At 44.3% G+C, this 14,727-nt stretch overlaps 1 protein-coding gene across 2 annotated transcripts in view; it reads right to left on the bottom strand.

Moving 5' to 3' along the window:
• DHX32 (DEAH-box helicase 32 (putative)) overlaps positions 1 to 14,727 on the bottom strand; it is a 53,036-nt gene that overhangs the window by 37,068 nt on the left and 1,241 nt on the right. The gene's annotated exons all lie outside the window — the stretch shown is intronic.

Below are 14,727 nucleotides of genomic sequence, written 5' to 3'. Positions count from 1 at the left end.
TTGAATTGCTTGAAAACACTCTCCCTTGGAGCCAGCTGTCATTCTGTGAGGTGGAGAAGCCACTAGGAAGAGACTGAAGCTTGGCGCCTGCCGACAGAAGGCACAGCCCGCCAACCACGTGGGCGAGTGGTGGAAGGCGCCCCACCTGGCACGGCCTCTGGATGCCCACAGGCCCGGCCGACAGGACACCCACGCAAGCCCAGTCAACCCAGAGAACCACGGGACGGGCAACCAAGTCCCAGCAGCAGAAAACCAGATTTCTGCCGGCTAAACAGAGCATACTCGGGATTTAACTTTTTCTTCACGACTCAAGGTCCGTTGGAGAAGACACGAGAGGCCCTTGGTCTGCAAGGAGATCCAACCAGTCTGTCCTAAAGGAGATCAGTCCTGAGTGTTCATAGGAAGTACTGATGCTGAAGCTGAAACTCCAATACTTTGGTCACGTCATGCAAAGAGTTGACTCATTGGAAGAGACCCTAATGCTGGGAAGGATTGGGGGCAGGAGGAGAAGGGGACGACAGAGGATGAGATGGCTGGATGGCATCACCGACTCAATGGACATGAGTTTGGTGTTGCCGGGAACTGGTAATGGACAAGGAGGCCTGGCGTGCTGTGGTCCATGGGGTCGCGAAGAGTGGGGACACGACTGAGCAACTGAACTGAACTGAACAAGGGCACCAATACACTGGTGCCTGTAACAGAATGATGTTTCCAGATGTCCCTGAAGTGACGGAGGTCAGAGGCCAGACTGCGGCCCCAGAGCCCTCCTTCCCCGGGGATGTGGTACCCACGTCCCACCGTCGTGCTTCCCTGGTGAGGCCCCCGTCTACTTCTCTAACCTGCTCTCCTATGTGGCGCCTAGAAACCAGTCAGCCTTGTTGGACAGAAACGCCTGTGAAGGCTGAGTCCACAAAGGGCTCTCCTGACCCCAGCGAGTCTGAAGGGTAAAGCTATGAAGCCCGTGACACCTATTTGCAGTTCTCTCGGGACCTGTTTTTCTTTCTTTTGGTCTTTATTTATTTGGGCTTCCCTAATAGCTCAGTTGGTAAAGGATCCGCCTGCAATGCAGGAGACCCGGGTTCGATTCCTGGGTCAGGAAGATCCCCTGGAGAAGGGATAGGCTACCCAGTCCAGTATTCTTGGGCTTCCCTGTGGCTCAGCTGGTAAAGAATCCACCTGCAATGCAGGAGACCCGGGTTCGATTCCTGGGTCAGGAAGATCCCCTGGAGAAGGGATAGGCTACCCAGTCCAGTATTCTTGGGCTTCCCTGTGGCTCAGCTGGTAAAGAATCCACCTGCAATGCAGGAGACCTGGGTTCGATCCCTGGGTTGGGAAGATCCCCTGGAGGAGGGAAAGGCTACCCACTCCAGTATTCTGGCCTGGAGAATTCCAAGGACTATATAGTCCATGGGGTCGCAACGAGTCAGACAAAACTGAGCGACTTTCACTTTATTTACTCAATTGGAGGAGAGGCTTTACAATGTGGTGTTTCTGCCGTACAACATGAGTCAGCTGTAAGTGTACACACGTCCCTTCCCTCTTGAGACGCCCCCACCCCTCACCCCATCCCTCTAAGTCGTCACAGAGTGCCAGGCTGGGCTCCCTGCGGTATACGGCGGCTTCCCACTGGCTATTTACACAGGTGGTGTATAAATGTCAAGGCTACTCTTTTGATCTGTCCCACTCTCTCCTTCCCCTGCTGTGTCCACAAGACCCTTTTACTGTCATATAGACAGAGTTCCTGATTTGGAGGGGCGAGTGGCTGAGTCCTGAGTCCACCAACTCGCATGACAGACACACACACCTCTTCTCACTGATTTGGCGACTGGCGGGAGCCGTGTCAATCACTTTCTCCTGGTCATTGTTTAGTCGCTCAGCTGTGTCCGACTCTTCACGACCCCATGGACTGTAGCCCGCCAGGCTCCTCTGTCCATGGGATTTCCCAAGCAAGAATACTGGAGTGGGCTGCCATTTCCTTCTCCAGGGTATCTTCCTGACCCAGGGATTGAACCTGAGTCTCCAGCATTGGCAGGTGGATTCTTTACTACTGAGCCACTAAGGAAGCCCCACTTTCTCCCAGATGTAATTAAATACACACAAGAGATTCATGTCCTGGCCTTTGGCAAATTTAATAGTACCAAACTAAATAAGGGAAAACAAGTAATAGAGGCTACACGTCACTCAAAATAAAATTTAATAAAATCTAGGCTTCCCTGGTGGCTCAGACGGTAAAGCGTCTGCCTGCAATGTGGGAGACCTGGGTTCGATCCCTGGGTCGGGAAGATCCTCTGGAGAAGGAAATGGCAACCCACTCCAGTACCCTTGCCTGGAAAATCCCATGGACAGAGGAGCCTGGTATGCTACAGTCCATTGGGTCGCAAAAAGTCAGACACGACTGAGCGACTTCACTTCACTTGTTATCATTATAAACCACATTCTATGACAAGAATTTTAAATCTGAAGGCAACCTGGCATTTGCTCATTTTTCAAAGCCATCCTACATGAGACTGTAGCTCACATAATTTGTCAAAGACTGCCCTCCGAAGTGAATCTATTACAACTCTTAAATGAGCATTTACGAAAATAATACATTATCCAGCATAACACAAAACCACCTCACCAAGGAAAGAATCAGAAGTTAACACGTGGCTAATGAGCTACATGTAGGCTATTTATATTTTGGCTCTGGGCCAGCAATTCTAGAAATGTAAATGGAGTCCACAGACAAGGACGGATAAAGCTTTCAAGGGACCAAGTCAAATAACGTGGTGAATTTTGTCCTGAACAACTGTTTCACTGTTTGATGCTCCTCTTCTGCATTTTTCCCCCTCGGTCAATTGAACATCAATAGGTTCTTCACACATACCAAACCCTCACCTCTACAATTTCAGCAGCTGCGCAGGTCTGGCGAGCCCCCAACACTTAGTCTCTGGACCTCTTCTCTCTGTAAAAGGGCCGGTGAGGTCTCATCCTGTTTCGTGGCTTTAATGCCACCGTATGTGGAGGTCTCCCTGTTTATATGTCCCGTCAAGCCTCTCTCCCTGAACTCCAGTCACGTATATTCAACTACCTACTAGTCATCTCCAACGTGGATATTTAGCAGGCCTTTCAAACTTTACGTACCCAAAGCTGAGCGCTGACATCCGCCCCAAAGCCATACACCTGGTCCTCTCATCTTCTTCCTTTTAATTGCTCAGACACCCAAACCTGAACTTATTCTTCATTTTTCTTTATCTCTGATCCACCAACGGACGTGCTAGAGAGAACGGCAGCGTCTAAAGATGTGTGTGTCCAAATGCCTGGGATCTTCAGTGTGTATCCTGCTTGACAAGAGGACTGCAGATGTGATCAAGTTAAGGGCCTTGGCCGAGGGAGATCATGCTGGTGGGCGTGAGCTAATCGCAGGGTCTGAAAATCAGAGACCGTTTCTCAGGTTTGGTTAGAGGGGATACCACCGTGGAAGAAGGGTTGGGGAGATGCGATGCTGTTGGCTCTAAGGACGGAGGGCGAGCTTGTGAGCCACGACATGGTGACCTCTAGAAGCTGGGAAACCAAAGAAAGGAATTCTCTCCTAGAGTGTCTAGAAAGCAGCATAGCCCTGCCTGATTTTAAACCAGTGAGACCTCTGTGATGAACATTTAAAAACATGTATTTTAATTGTTGTTTCTTTATTTGGCTGTGCTGGGTCTTAGTCACAGCACGCGGGATCTCTGGTTGAGACTTGGAGCATCAACTCTTAGTTGGGGCCTGTGGGATCTAGCTCCCTGGCCAGGGATCCAGCCCAAACCCCCTGCATTGACAGTGCAAAGTCGGAGCCACTGGACCACCAGGGAAGTCCCAAATCATGATAATCTAACCTCTAACAGAAGCAAATTAGGATAATAAATAAATTACCACTAAATTTGCAGTAATGTGTTACAGGAGTAATAGTTAATACATCTAGTCATGCCCGTTCTACCTTCAAAATATATCAAAACCCCCATAACTTCCACCATGAACAGCCGGTCTGAGCCACTATCCTCTCATCTGGATTACTGCGACAGCCTCGTGACTGGTCTTGGTTCCACCCTTAGTCTCTTGCAGTCAAAGTGATCCTGGTCAAGTCTACTCGGGTCTCCTCTGCGCAAAAAAATTCTCATGATTTAGGAATTTCACCTTACTCCAAGGAAAACCCACAATCCTTAACAGGCTCTGCAAGGCCTGTGGGATCTAGAGGCACCACCTCCCTGCCCCGGTCTCCCCCTGGCTCCGTCTCTCACTCACGCTTCTCTGTTCGCGTGGCCCCCTCACTGTTCCTCAAACACACGGCACACGTCTGCCTCAGGGACTTCATACCTGCTCTGCTCTCCGCCTGAAACGCTTCTTTCCTCAGATATCCAATGGCCAGCTCCCTTATTTCCTAAAGACCTTCACTGGATGTCAAATCTGCCACAGGGGCTTCCCTCATACGGGTCTGCCCACGCCCCTGTGCCCCAAACCCACTCCCCTTGCTCCTTAACCTGCACTGTTTTCCTCTTTACATTTGTTTATTCTTGGCGCCCTCCACCAGAATGCAAGCACCTCGAGGCAGGGAGGTGTCTATTTTTCTCCCCGCCTTTACGGCAGAGTGGGCACATGGAAAGCATTCAACAACTATCTGCTGAATGAATGAATGAAGGATGTTGCTAGCACATCAGGGTACTGTTGTTCAACTTTCCAGGTTGCCCTCTATTCGGGCAGTGACCAAGTCCTTCAAAACTTCGCCACATTCTGTTCCTTCCATCTCGTCTTTCATCCCAGACGCCTGTGACCACCTGCCTTTCTCCCCAGGCTCTCCACTGCAATCTCTCGTGCACAGATCTGCACTTTCATTCTATTACTCTACTTAAAGTCCCAGTTAGCTTGCTACTGCTGCATCAATAGAGCTGAAACACTTCTGTCGGGAATGCACTATGTTTCTGGATTTCAGTGCCTTTTTTGCCCCCGAATATGACACAGAATAGACCCTTGCTGTTTTTAAAGGGTATGGCCTGAGAGTCTGGTGGATTAACACATCCATCAACTGAAATTTCTGTAAGCTCTTAAGTTTCCCCATGAACCATACATGTAAATCACAAATTAGCTCCTTTTTCAACATTTCTTAAAGCCGCTTTTTTCTTGATGACTTGAGAACAGTATTTGTGTAGAAAATCACAGAGTTGCACTGAGATTCACACAACAGCATGCTTCAGTCTTGCTCCAGCAGACCTCTGATCTTTCAGGTCACTTGTAAATAAACAATATGAGGAGGCAACATCCCTAAGGATTAGGGAACTACTGAACCATCTGTACTACACACTATCTTTCCCCCATACTTTCAGTCTCTCTACTTGAACCATTATTGAGCTATATCCTCTTTGGCAATTTCCACAGTCTGAACCCAGATACAGTGGGTATTCGATTAGCATCACCTTCTGTCCTTTGGAGATGTTATGCTTGTAAGAGTAACATCTGATTGTGTTTTATTACAGGTGTCATTCGCAATCTAAAAGGTTTTCTCTAGTCTCGAGTTTTCTCATCTTCAATGCCTGTATTTTCATGTCTTCCATTTTCTTATTCAATCAACATTTGAGTGTCTACTAAGCATCTGGCCTGTGAACATACGAGTGACTCATGTGCACAGGTGAACATACTAGTGACACGTGAACAGGCAGGGCTGGGTCCTGTCCTCATGGGGCTTACAGTCTAGCTGAAAACAAAGGTGGGGTGTCAAACAAAGACTCTTAATCTTGTAGTCAAATAAGTAAGACTTCCCTGGTGGCTCAGACGGTAAAGAATCTATCTGCTTGCAGAGTGGGAGTCCCGGGTTCAATCTCTGGGTTAGGAAGATCCTCTGGAGAAGGGAACGCATACCCCCTCCAGTATTCTTGCCTGGAGAATCCCATCGAAAGAGGAGCCTGGTGGGCCACAGTCCATGGGGTCACAAAAAGTTGGACACGACTAAGTGACTAACACTTTCACTTTCTTTCAAGTAAGCAAAAGAAGGAAGAATGACAGGTATATAATAGAAAAAAGAAAAGATCCAGGGACAGGTAAATTCATAGATGAGACAAGGGCCAAATCAGAAAAGACTAGATAAGCTATGGGAAGGAGACTGTTTTATTTTAAACGCCATGGGTCTAACTCAGTCATTTCTTGATTAAAATTTCTATTTTTTAAACATTGTGCTTTTCTTTACAATTTTGCTAAATCTGTTACTCAATTTTCTAAATATTCTATATAATTTTTCTAATATCTACCTTCAATTTTCTTAATTACTACTGCATGACAAGTTCTAGGAGAGCTGGTGCCAACTGAATGTAAATGGCAGAATGGAATGGATAGAGGGGTTATGAGCAAGCTTACCAAATAGGGCAGTAAGAGAAACCAGCGAATCACATTCAAGTGAAAAATTATCAGAAATATTAAAAACTAAACACTATTTCTTGGCTATTAAAAATTATTTTCACAAAGCTCTGTGAAAATAGGTCTTTTCTACAATCTAATTCACAGGCTATCTTTTTCCATCTCCACTGCTTAGGAAAGTGTTCCGGAGAAAACACACATACACAAACACCTCGCGTTTTAAAAAATTATTCTTTTAACGTGACTTCCAAATTTGTTTTGACACTATTTATGTGACCAACGTATTTTTCTTGAAGAATTTGTGCTAATTTTTATTGAAAGTTTTAAAATAATTTAATAACTATTTAAAGTCTCTTCATATTCTGCAGAAGAGGAAATTATTTATTATTCACATATTTGCAAACAGGATTAAATGGAGACTCAGTAATTTCTTAAAAGTCCTAGAGGACGTCCCTGGTGGTTCAGCGGTTAAGAGTACATCTTGCAATGCAGGGTTCGATCCCTGGTCCTGGAAGATCCCACATGCCGCAGAGCAACTGAGCCCACGAGCCACAGTTACTGAGCCTGTGCCCTGGGGCCCTTGAGCCACTAGTGAAGCCCAAGGGCCTTGAGCCCACGTTCTGCAACAAGAGAAGCCACCAAGTGAGAAGCCTGTGCACCACGACAAAGAGCAGACCCTGCTCGCATCTGGAGCCGAGCCCCCCACACAGCGACAGAGACCCAGCACAGCCAGAAATAAGTGAATCTGCGCAAACTCCAGGTGACACTGACGGACAGGGAGGCCCGGCGTGCTGCAGCCCATGGGGTCGCAAAGAGCTGCGCATGACTCAGCGACTGAACACCCAACAAGGGGAGCAGCTTAGTAAGAGGAAACACGTGTCCATGTGGAATCTCTGGAACGACGCTGGAACACTAACGCAAACTCAGCACACGTACTCAGCACATTCACTCAGGTTTTCATGTGGCGTCCTCTAGCCCTAGGTTTATGATAGGTTTCCTAAGGTCAAGATCCACTTCTGAGTCATCTCTGCAGAGTTCAGAAAGTAATACAGGCCTTTGCAAAGATTATGTGACCACTAAATATTAGCTGAAATAATAAACAATATACTTGTGAACCATGATGATAAGGTTTAGAACAAAGGAAGGTTAATGAGGCATTAATGAGGCATATCCTGTCCTCAGGATAGAGGGCTATCATTTCTCTGGAGAACAGGATCATTAGTTCCATATTCCACACCAACTCTATTCAAAGTGCTTGTTTGTGACAAGATAAGGAGCTTGCACCGCAGTGTAAATTAACTGGCTGCTTCCTTCCCTGAAGAAGTCTTGCTATTACACTGAACTAAACAGTATGGTTAGGGCCACAGTCTATTTACATTCTGGCACCAGCTCCTAATCTCACTACAAACCAGTAACAATCTGTGGACTGACACTGGTCTGCACACCGCACTTCGAAAACAAAGGTTATATCCAACCACCGAAGCTGGACTAGTACTAAGGATAACAATAATGATAATGAGGATGATTCTACCAATTAGCCTTTACAGAGTGCTTACTGGGCGCCAGATGCTATAAGTACTTAAGCACTTTATACGGATTATTTCATTTAAACTCTTAAGGACCCCATGAGGGTTTACTTTATTATTTCCGTTTTTTTTTAATGAGGAAATTTAAGCCTTCAGAAGCTTAGTTAATTCACTCAGCTTTGAGCCGCTCAGCGGGGGTAGAGCAGGTGCTGAAGTCCTGCAGTCTGCTCGCAGCTTCGCCCCAGGTATGTGTCCCAAGTACGTGTCCAGTGTGTGCTCAGCCGTGTTGCACCACACTGCATCCTGACTGTATTAAAGAACAACAGCAGGCTCCCGCTGCAACACTGTGGGTAGAGAACTACTTGATATTACAGGAGGTATCAGGCAGGGTGGCTGGGAAAACATACCATATGACAACAGTTCTTTCATGGAAAGGAAAACATAGTTGTAATCACCCATATTGAGAGTTACAGTCAAATATCTAATATGGAAACTTTATTTCCCAGGTGTAGTCTATTTTAATCGAAAACAATGGACTTAAAGTTACTGGGCTTTTTAGAAGATTACCCCTTTGCTTTCCTTTGTTTTAATTGGCTTAGAGCTCCCAAAAAGCACATCCTATTGTATACTGTCACCCTGCTTATTTAACTTTTATGCAGAGTACATCATGTGAAATGCCGAGCTGGATGAAGCACAAGCTGGAATCAAGATTGCTGGGAGAAATATCAATAATCTCAGATATGCAGATGACACCACCCTTACAGCAGAAAGTGAAAAGGAATTCAAGAGCCTCTTGATGAAGGTGAAAGAGGAGAGTGAAAAAGCCATCTTAAAACTCAGCACCGAAAAAACGAAGAACATGGCATCAGGTCCCATCACTTCATGGCAAATAGACGGGGAAACAATGGAAACAGTGACAGACTTTTATTTTCTTGGGCTCCAAAATCACTGTGGACGGTGACAGCAGCCATGAAATTAAAAGACGCTTGCTCCTTGGAAGAAAAGCTATGGCAAACCTAGATAGTGTATTAAAAAGCAGAGACACTACTTTGCGAACAAAGGTCTGTACAGTCAAAGCTATGGTTTTTCCAGTAATCATGTAGAGATGTGAGAGCTGAACAATAAAAAAGGCTGAGCACCAAAGAACTGATGCTTTTGAACTGTGGTGTTGGAGAAGATTCTTGAGAGTCCCTTGGACAGCAAGGAGATCAAACCCGTCAGTCCTAAAGGAAATCAACTCTGAATATTCACTGGAAGGACTGATGCTGAAGTTGAAGCTCCAATACTTGGGCCACCTGATGCGAAGAGCTGACTCATCAGAAAAGACCCTGATGCTGGGAAAGATTGAAGGTGGGAGAAGGGGATGACAGAGGATGAGATGGTTAGATGGCATCAGCGACTCGATGGACATGAACTTGAGTAAGCTCTGGGAGTTGGTGATAGACAGGGAAGCCTGGCGTGCTGCAGGCCATGGGGTCGCAAAAAGTTGGACACAACTAAGTGACTGAACAATGACAACATTGATTTCTAGTGGAAGAGCTTGGCGGGCTACAGTCCACGGGGTTGAAAAGAGTCAGACACAACCAAGCGATATCACAATAACAATAGTAATATACCAAACACAGCTTGAATAATCAATCCTGCACAATTTTTTTCAAGAATCCTACATTCTACTGGCAATTTGCACATACAGAAAGACTTCCCAAGCTCAATCAATGTTTGTGTATCGTAATAACATATTACTCCCTACATGTAGGTCTATAAATCAAGGGTTTTGTTAGAATTTCAAATGGCTGGGCCACTCAGTGCTTTTCAACACTATTCTGATGATTATTTTTACTGGATAATATTCTAAAAACTAACACTTGAGTAAAAGCAAAGTTAATAAAGTATGCTAAAATATTAATTTGACTTATTTATGCAGTCTAGTTAGATATGTGAACAAATGTGTGAGCCAATCAAAGTTGAAAACCAAAAATAGGCTGTTGCCAGTCTCCCTAAGGAATTCAGCGTATTTATTTTACCTACAACATACACAAAATGAACTTTCATACAACTTCTTTATCAAAGACAGTATTGCTTGGGGCATTATCACACCTCCTGAAGTTACATTTTACTTGAATTGTTGCTGTAAACAGAGATTGTGAAAAACGAAAAATATGAGGAACCTTTTTCACAAAGTGTGTGTGTGTGTGTGTGTGTGTGTGTTTCAGTCGGTCGTGTCCGACTCTTAGCAACCCCATGGACTGTACCCTGCCAGCCACCTCTGTCGGTGGAATTCTCCAGGCAAGAATACTGGAGTGGGCGGCCATTTCCTCCTCCATGCTAACAAAGTAATGGGTAGCTATTCGGCACCCACTTTACTAAAACAAGAATCAACCGATAAACTACGTTGTGCACTCTAAGGCAGGTGGAGGAAAACAGAATCATTTCAGGGAGTGCCAACACAGGCGCCTGGAGGAGCAGGGGTTCTGTCCTGTTAACCTCTCCAGATTTTCTGGTCCCTCCTCTCTCGTCTCTGTACCCCAGAGTTTTATCCCCAACCCTCTTCTCATTGCACATAACCTCCCTGGAGAATCTCATTCACATTTTAACTTCAATCACTGAGTGCTTCACCTGAGTTTCTATCTTCATCTCAGACTTCTTTCTACAGTTCCAGACCCACATGTCCAAGTACTACTTATGGGATGTCCCAACTTAGATAACAGGCAATTTCAGTGTAAATGTTCAAAACTGAACTTGTCATCTACTCCACTTCTTACACTTCTGAGAAAGAAAAAGGCTTCTTTCCTTCTTTCATGTTCCAGATTCAGCAACTGACAGAACAATCCCCATCAGCACGAATTTATCCCTGGCTTCTCCCCCATCTCCACCTCCAGCATCTCCAAGGCTGCTGATTTCACCTCTCTCAGCGGCCCCTTCTCCTGATTCTCAACACCATCACCACCAGAGCCTTATTTATCTTATCATTACTTCAAAGAATTACTGAAAAATCTCCAGTTTTGTTTTTCTGCCTCTAACTGTGGCTCTCCATCAACGTGATGTCATTCACAGGCTGCCAGTGATCTCTGTCAAATGCAAAACTAGTCATGTCACTGACTCAAGTGCTTTTAATTACCTTCAAGATAAAAGCTTCACTCCCAGGTTCTTGCTGACCTAGTCTGTATTTGCCTCTCCAGCCTTCTAGTATATTCTCTCTGCTCCAGCCACAATGGACTTGTGCTCAGAGCTGGTCTCCTATGCCTCTGCCCAATCTCTTCCTCTGCCTGGGAGGTCCCCCTGCCCTTACAGGCAATCCATCGAGTCATTTCCTAGTCCCTTTACGGAGAAGAAATCCAGGTCCCAGGAAGTACCTAACACATAGGTGCTCAACTAACATTTGCTGTATGTATGCTGGAGTCAATGACAACCCTTTACATTTAATAAATTCTTTGCAATATACAAGGAATTTTCATTCGTATCTATAATCACATTTGACAACCACTGCAGGTTTTATCATTCCCGAGTTATCAACGAGGAAATAATAGCCCCTGACTTTCCCAAGATGGCAGAGCAGGAATTAATGCAGTCATCCTTGACTAAAGGCTTGTCTTCTATTATTATCCCAGTTAATTATCAGGGACACACTGAAAACCCACTATGAGCTAAAAGGAATACAGAAGCAGCCTAGGTTATGGACTTAGCTCTAAAATGTTTAATCTCATCAGAGACACAAGACCCATACACAAAAAAAATGAGAGAAAATTCTATAAGATAGTATAGTATATGCATGAAACAGATAACCAACAGGGACCTACCGTATACACAGAGAACTATATTCAATATCTTATAATATTGAAAAGAATCTTTCACATAAAAGAATCTGAAAAGGAACATACATATATAATATTATATACATATTATATATATATATATATATATATGGCTAAATCACTGTACTATACACCTGAAACTAACATGAAACTAACACGATATTGTAAATTAACTATACCTCAATAAAAAAAATTTTTTAAGAAGAAAAAAGAAAGTATAGTGTAGTATAGGGCTAAGTGCCAAAGTGTGCAGTGACCCCAGGAGTAACAGAAATGCATTCAGTGGGCACTCACCTATCCTGGGGGCTTCCGGGGCTCAGATGGTAAAAAATCCCTCTGCCAATGCAGGAGACGCAGAAGACACAGGTTTGATCCCTGGGTGGGGAAGATCCCTTGGAGAAATGAATGGCAACCCACTCCAGTATTCTTGCCTGGAAAATCCCACGGACAGAGGAGCCTGGCGGGCTACAGTCCAGGGGGTTGCAAATTCGGACACAACTGAGCGACTGAGCGTGAACACAGGCACACCCATGACGGAAAGGCTTCCAAACAGGCGACGGGGGGTGGGCAGCATGGCTCTGCAGCCCCATCACACTGTGAGTGATTAACGGGGCTGCGAGACGGGCAGACAGGTGGGGAAACAGTGGAAACAGTGGCTGACTTTATTTTTTGGGGCTCCAAAATCACTGCAGATGGTGACTGCAGCCATGAAATTAAAAGACGCTTACTCCTTGGACGGAAAGTCTTGACCAACCTAGACAGCATATTAAAAAGCAGAGACATTACTTTGCCAACAAAGGTCCGTCTAGTCAAGACTATGGTTTTTCCAGTGGTCATGTATGGGTGTGAGAGGTGGACCATAAAGAAAGCTGAGCACCGAAGAATTGATGCTTTTGAACTGTGGTGTTGGAGAAGTCTCTTGAGAGTCCCTTGGACTACAAGGAGATCCAACCACTCCATCCTAAAGGAGATCAGTCCTGGTTGTTCATTGGAAGGACTGATGTTGAAGCTGAAACTCCAATACTTTGGCCACCTGATGCGAAGAGCTGACTCACTGGAAAAGACCTTGATGCTGGGAAAGATTGAGGGCGGGAAGAGAAGGGGACGACAGAGGATGAGATGGCTGGATGGCACCGCCGACTCGATGGACATGGGTTTGGGTGGACTCAGGGAGTTGGTGATGGACAGGGAGGCCTGGCATGCTGTGGTTCATGGGGTCGCAAAGAGTCGGACATGACTGAGTGACTGAACTGAACTGAACTGAACTGAAGAGACAGGCATTTAAGTCCAACAATTTGAGTGCAGACCATGACAGGTCTGGAGGACAGAAAGGAAACAGCAAAAATGGAAATGTAATTGTTTTCTGCCTTTGACCAAATTCCTTCTGAGTTTTAGAAAGTAACAGAAGAAGAGTTCCCTCACTATGGAAAAACAGAAATCCAGAAACAAAAATGAAAACTTCCTCTGACTGATTTATAAGAGTAAGTTTATGAAATAGAAATACATTCATTTGCTTTATTTTTTTTTCTTTCCTTTTGAAATCATCCTACTTGAATTAAATTATGTTAACTTCCTAAGGGAATTACTTTTACTTTGAATTCTGATGTGGACAAGAGATTTAAATAAGAAAAAGAAAGGCTACCTGTGTCTCTTAATTGCTACCTTGTTATTCCCTTTGACAGTGCTTTGGCTTGCTACATTTAGTTGAGTATCAGCAAAGTAAACAATAATGTAATTATTCCATCCGGTGAAGAGCTGGGAAACTTTTCTGAACATGACAGTGAAAACAAATAGAAAAAGTAGTACAAAATCCCCAAGGGACAACCAATACCTTTACCATTCATTTCAACCCCCAGCACACTAGCAACCGACCTCAGGCCATCCCCTCCAGTAATAAAGCACATCCCTTTATCTGGAGCAATTTCTTTAAAGCTCTTCTCAATCATTCAACAGACATTTAACAAGTACATTGTTACTGGAGAAAAAGAAACATAACACCAACCCCTGCCTTAGACATTTTTGTACCTACCCCTTCCTCATTTTCACCCCCCTCTTCAGTCATTTGTTCCATAGGTACAAGATCCCCTAAAACAAATGCTGTTTTTCAGTTGCTCAAGTCACCTATTGCCTAAAACATGTCAATGCAAGATTGCCTCAATGTCAAGCTCATAGCTATCGATAAAATAATTCATCTACACTACAAAGTATTTACCAATACATATCTCCATTTTATAAAGCGGTATCCTCCGGTAAAAAAAGGAAAAAAAATCTGCATATAACTATTAAATTCTCGAGTCCTTGTTACATGAAGATCTACAATTTTGCTTCTTCTTTTTAAATACAAGTGCCTAGTCCTTTACTATATGGGAAAATTTAACCCCACCTCCTCTTTTCTTTCTGTTAATAAAAGCCAAGCTTTAATCGTTATCTTGTCACTTTGACTATGACATTATTAATGAACATCATTATGTTTGTTTCTCCGGTGAAAAGACCAATTCATAACTTTGCTAATGATGTGAAAACTAGAGTTTGAAAAGACTGTACTACAGAACAACTGTTGATCTTAGAACCTTTCTATGTAAAAATCCATTCCCTGTCTCTAAGTAACAAGAACAGATAATCAAGGTACCATGAAGTGTTTACCTTCCAACTTGAATTTATTACTTTAATATTGTAGCTTATGAATTATGGGTTCTGTATTTATCACACTGCTTGTCAATATCAACATAAACATAAACCTTGTGGCTTTGACAATGAATCTGAAAAAGTCCCCATACAGTCTGAGAGGGGAGAGCCTAATTTGGTGGAGTATAATAAACGTCCCTTTCCATCATAGAATATCTGCTTCTCAGGTTCAGTTAACCTCTGAATGATTCTTTCTGAGAGGAAAGTGATACTCCTTGATGTCCCTGTCATCTACAGGGTGGCAGAGAATGAGCAGTCACTAACGTGACCCCCAAACGCTCTCTTCTTTTCATTCCCCTCAAGTCCTGTCTAGGGCAGCAGGAGGAACCGATGGAGGGGCC

This window comes from Giraffa tippelskirchi, chromosome 2 (genome assembly GCF_054371585.1).
Source record: "Giraffa tippelskirchi isolate mGirTip1 chromosome 2, T2T-mGirTip1v1.2.pri, whole genome shotgun sequence".
NCBI lineage: Eukaryota > Metazoa > Chordata > Mammalia > Artiodactyla > Giraffidae > Giraffa > Giraffa tippelskirchi.
Note: the sequence above shows the minus strand (reverse complement) of the source record. Positions and strands in the feature narration are given on the sequence as shown.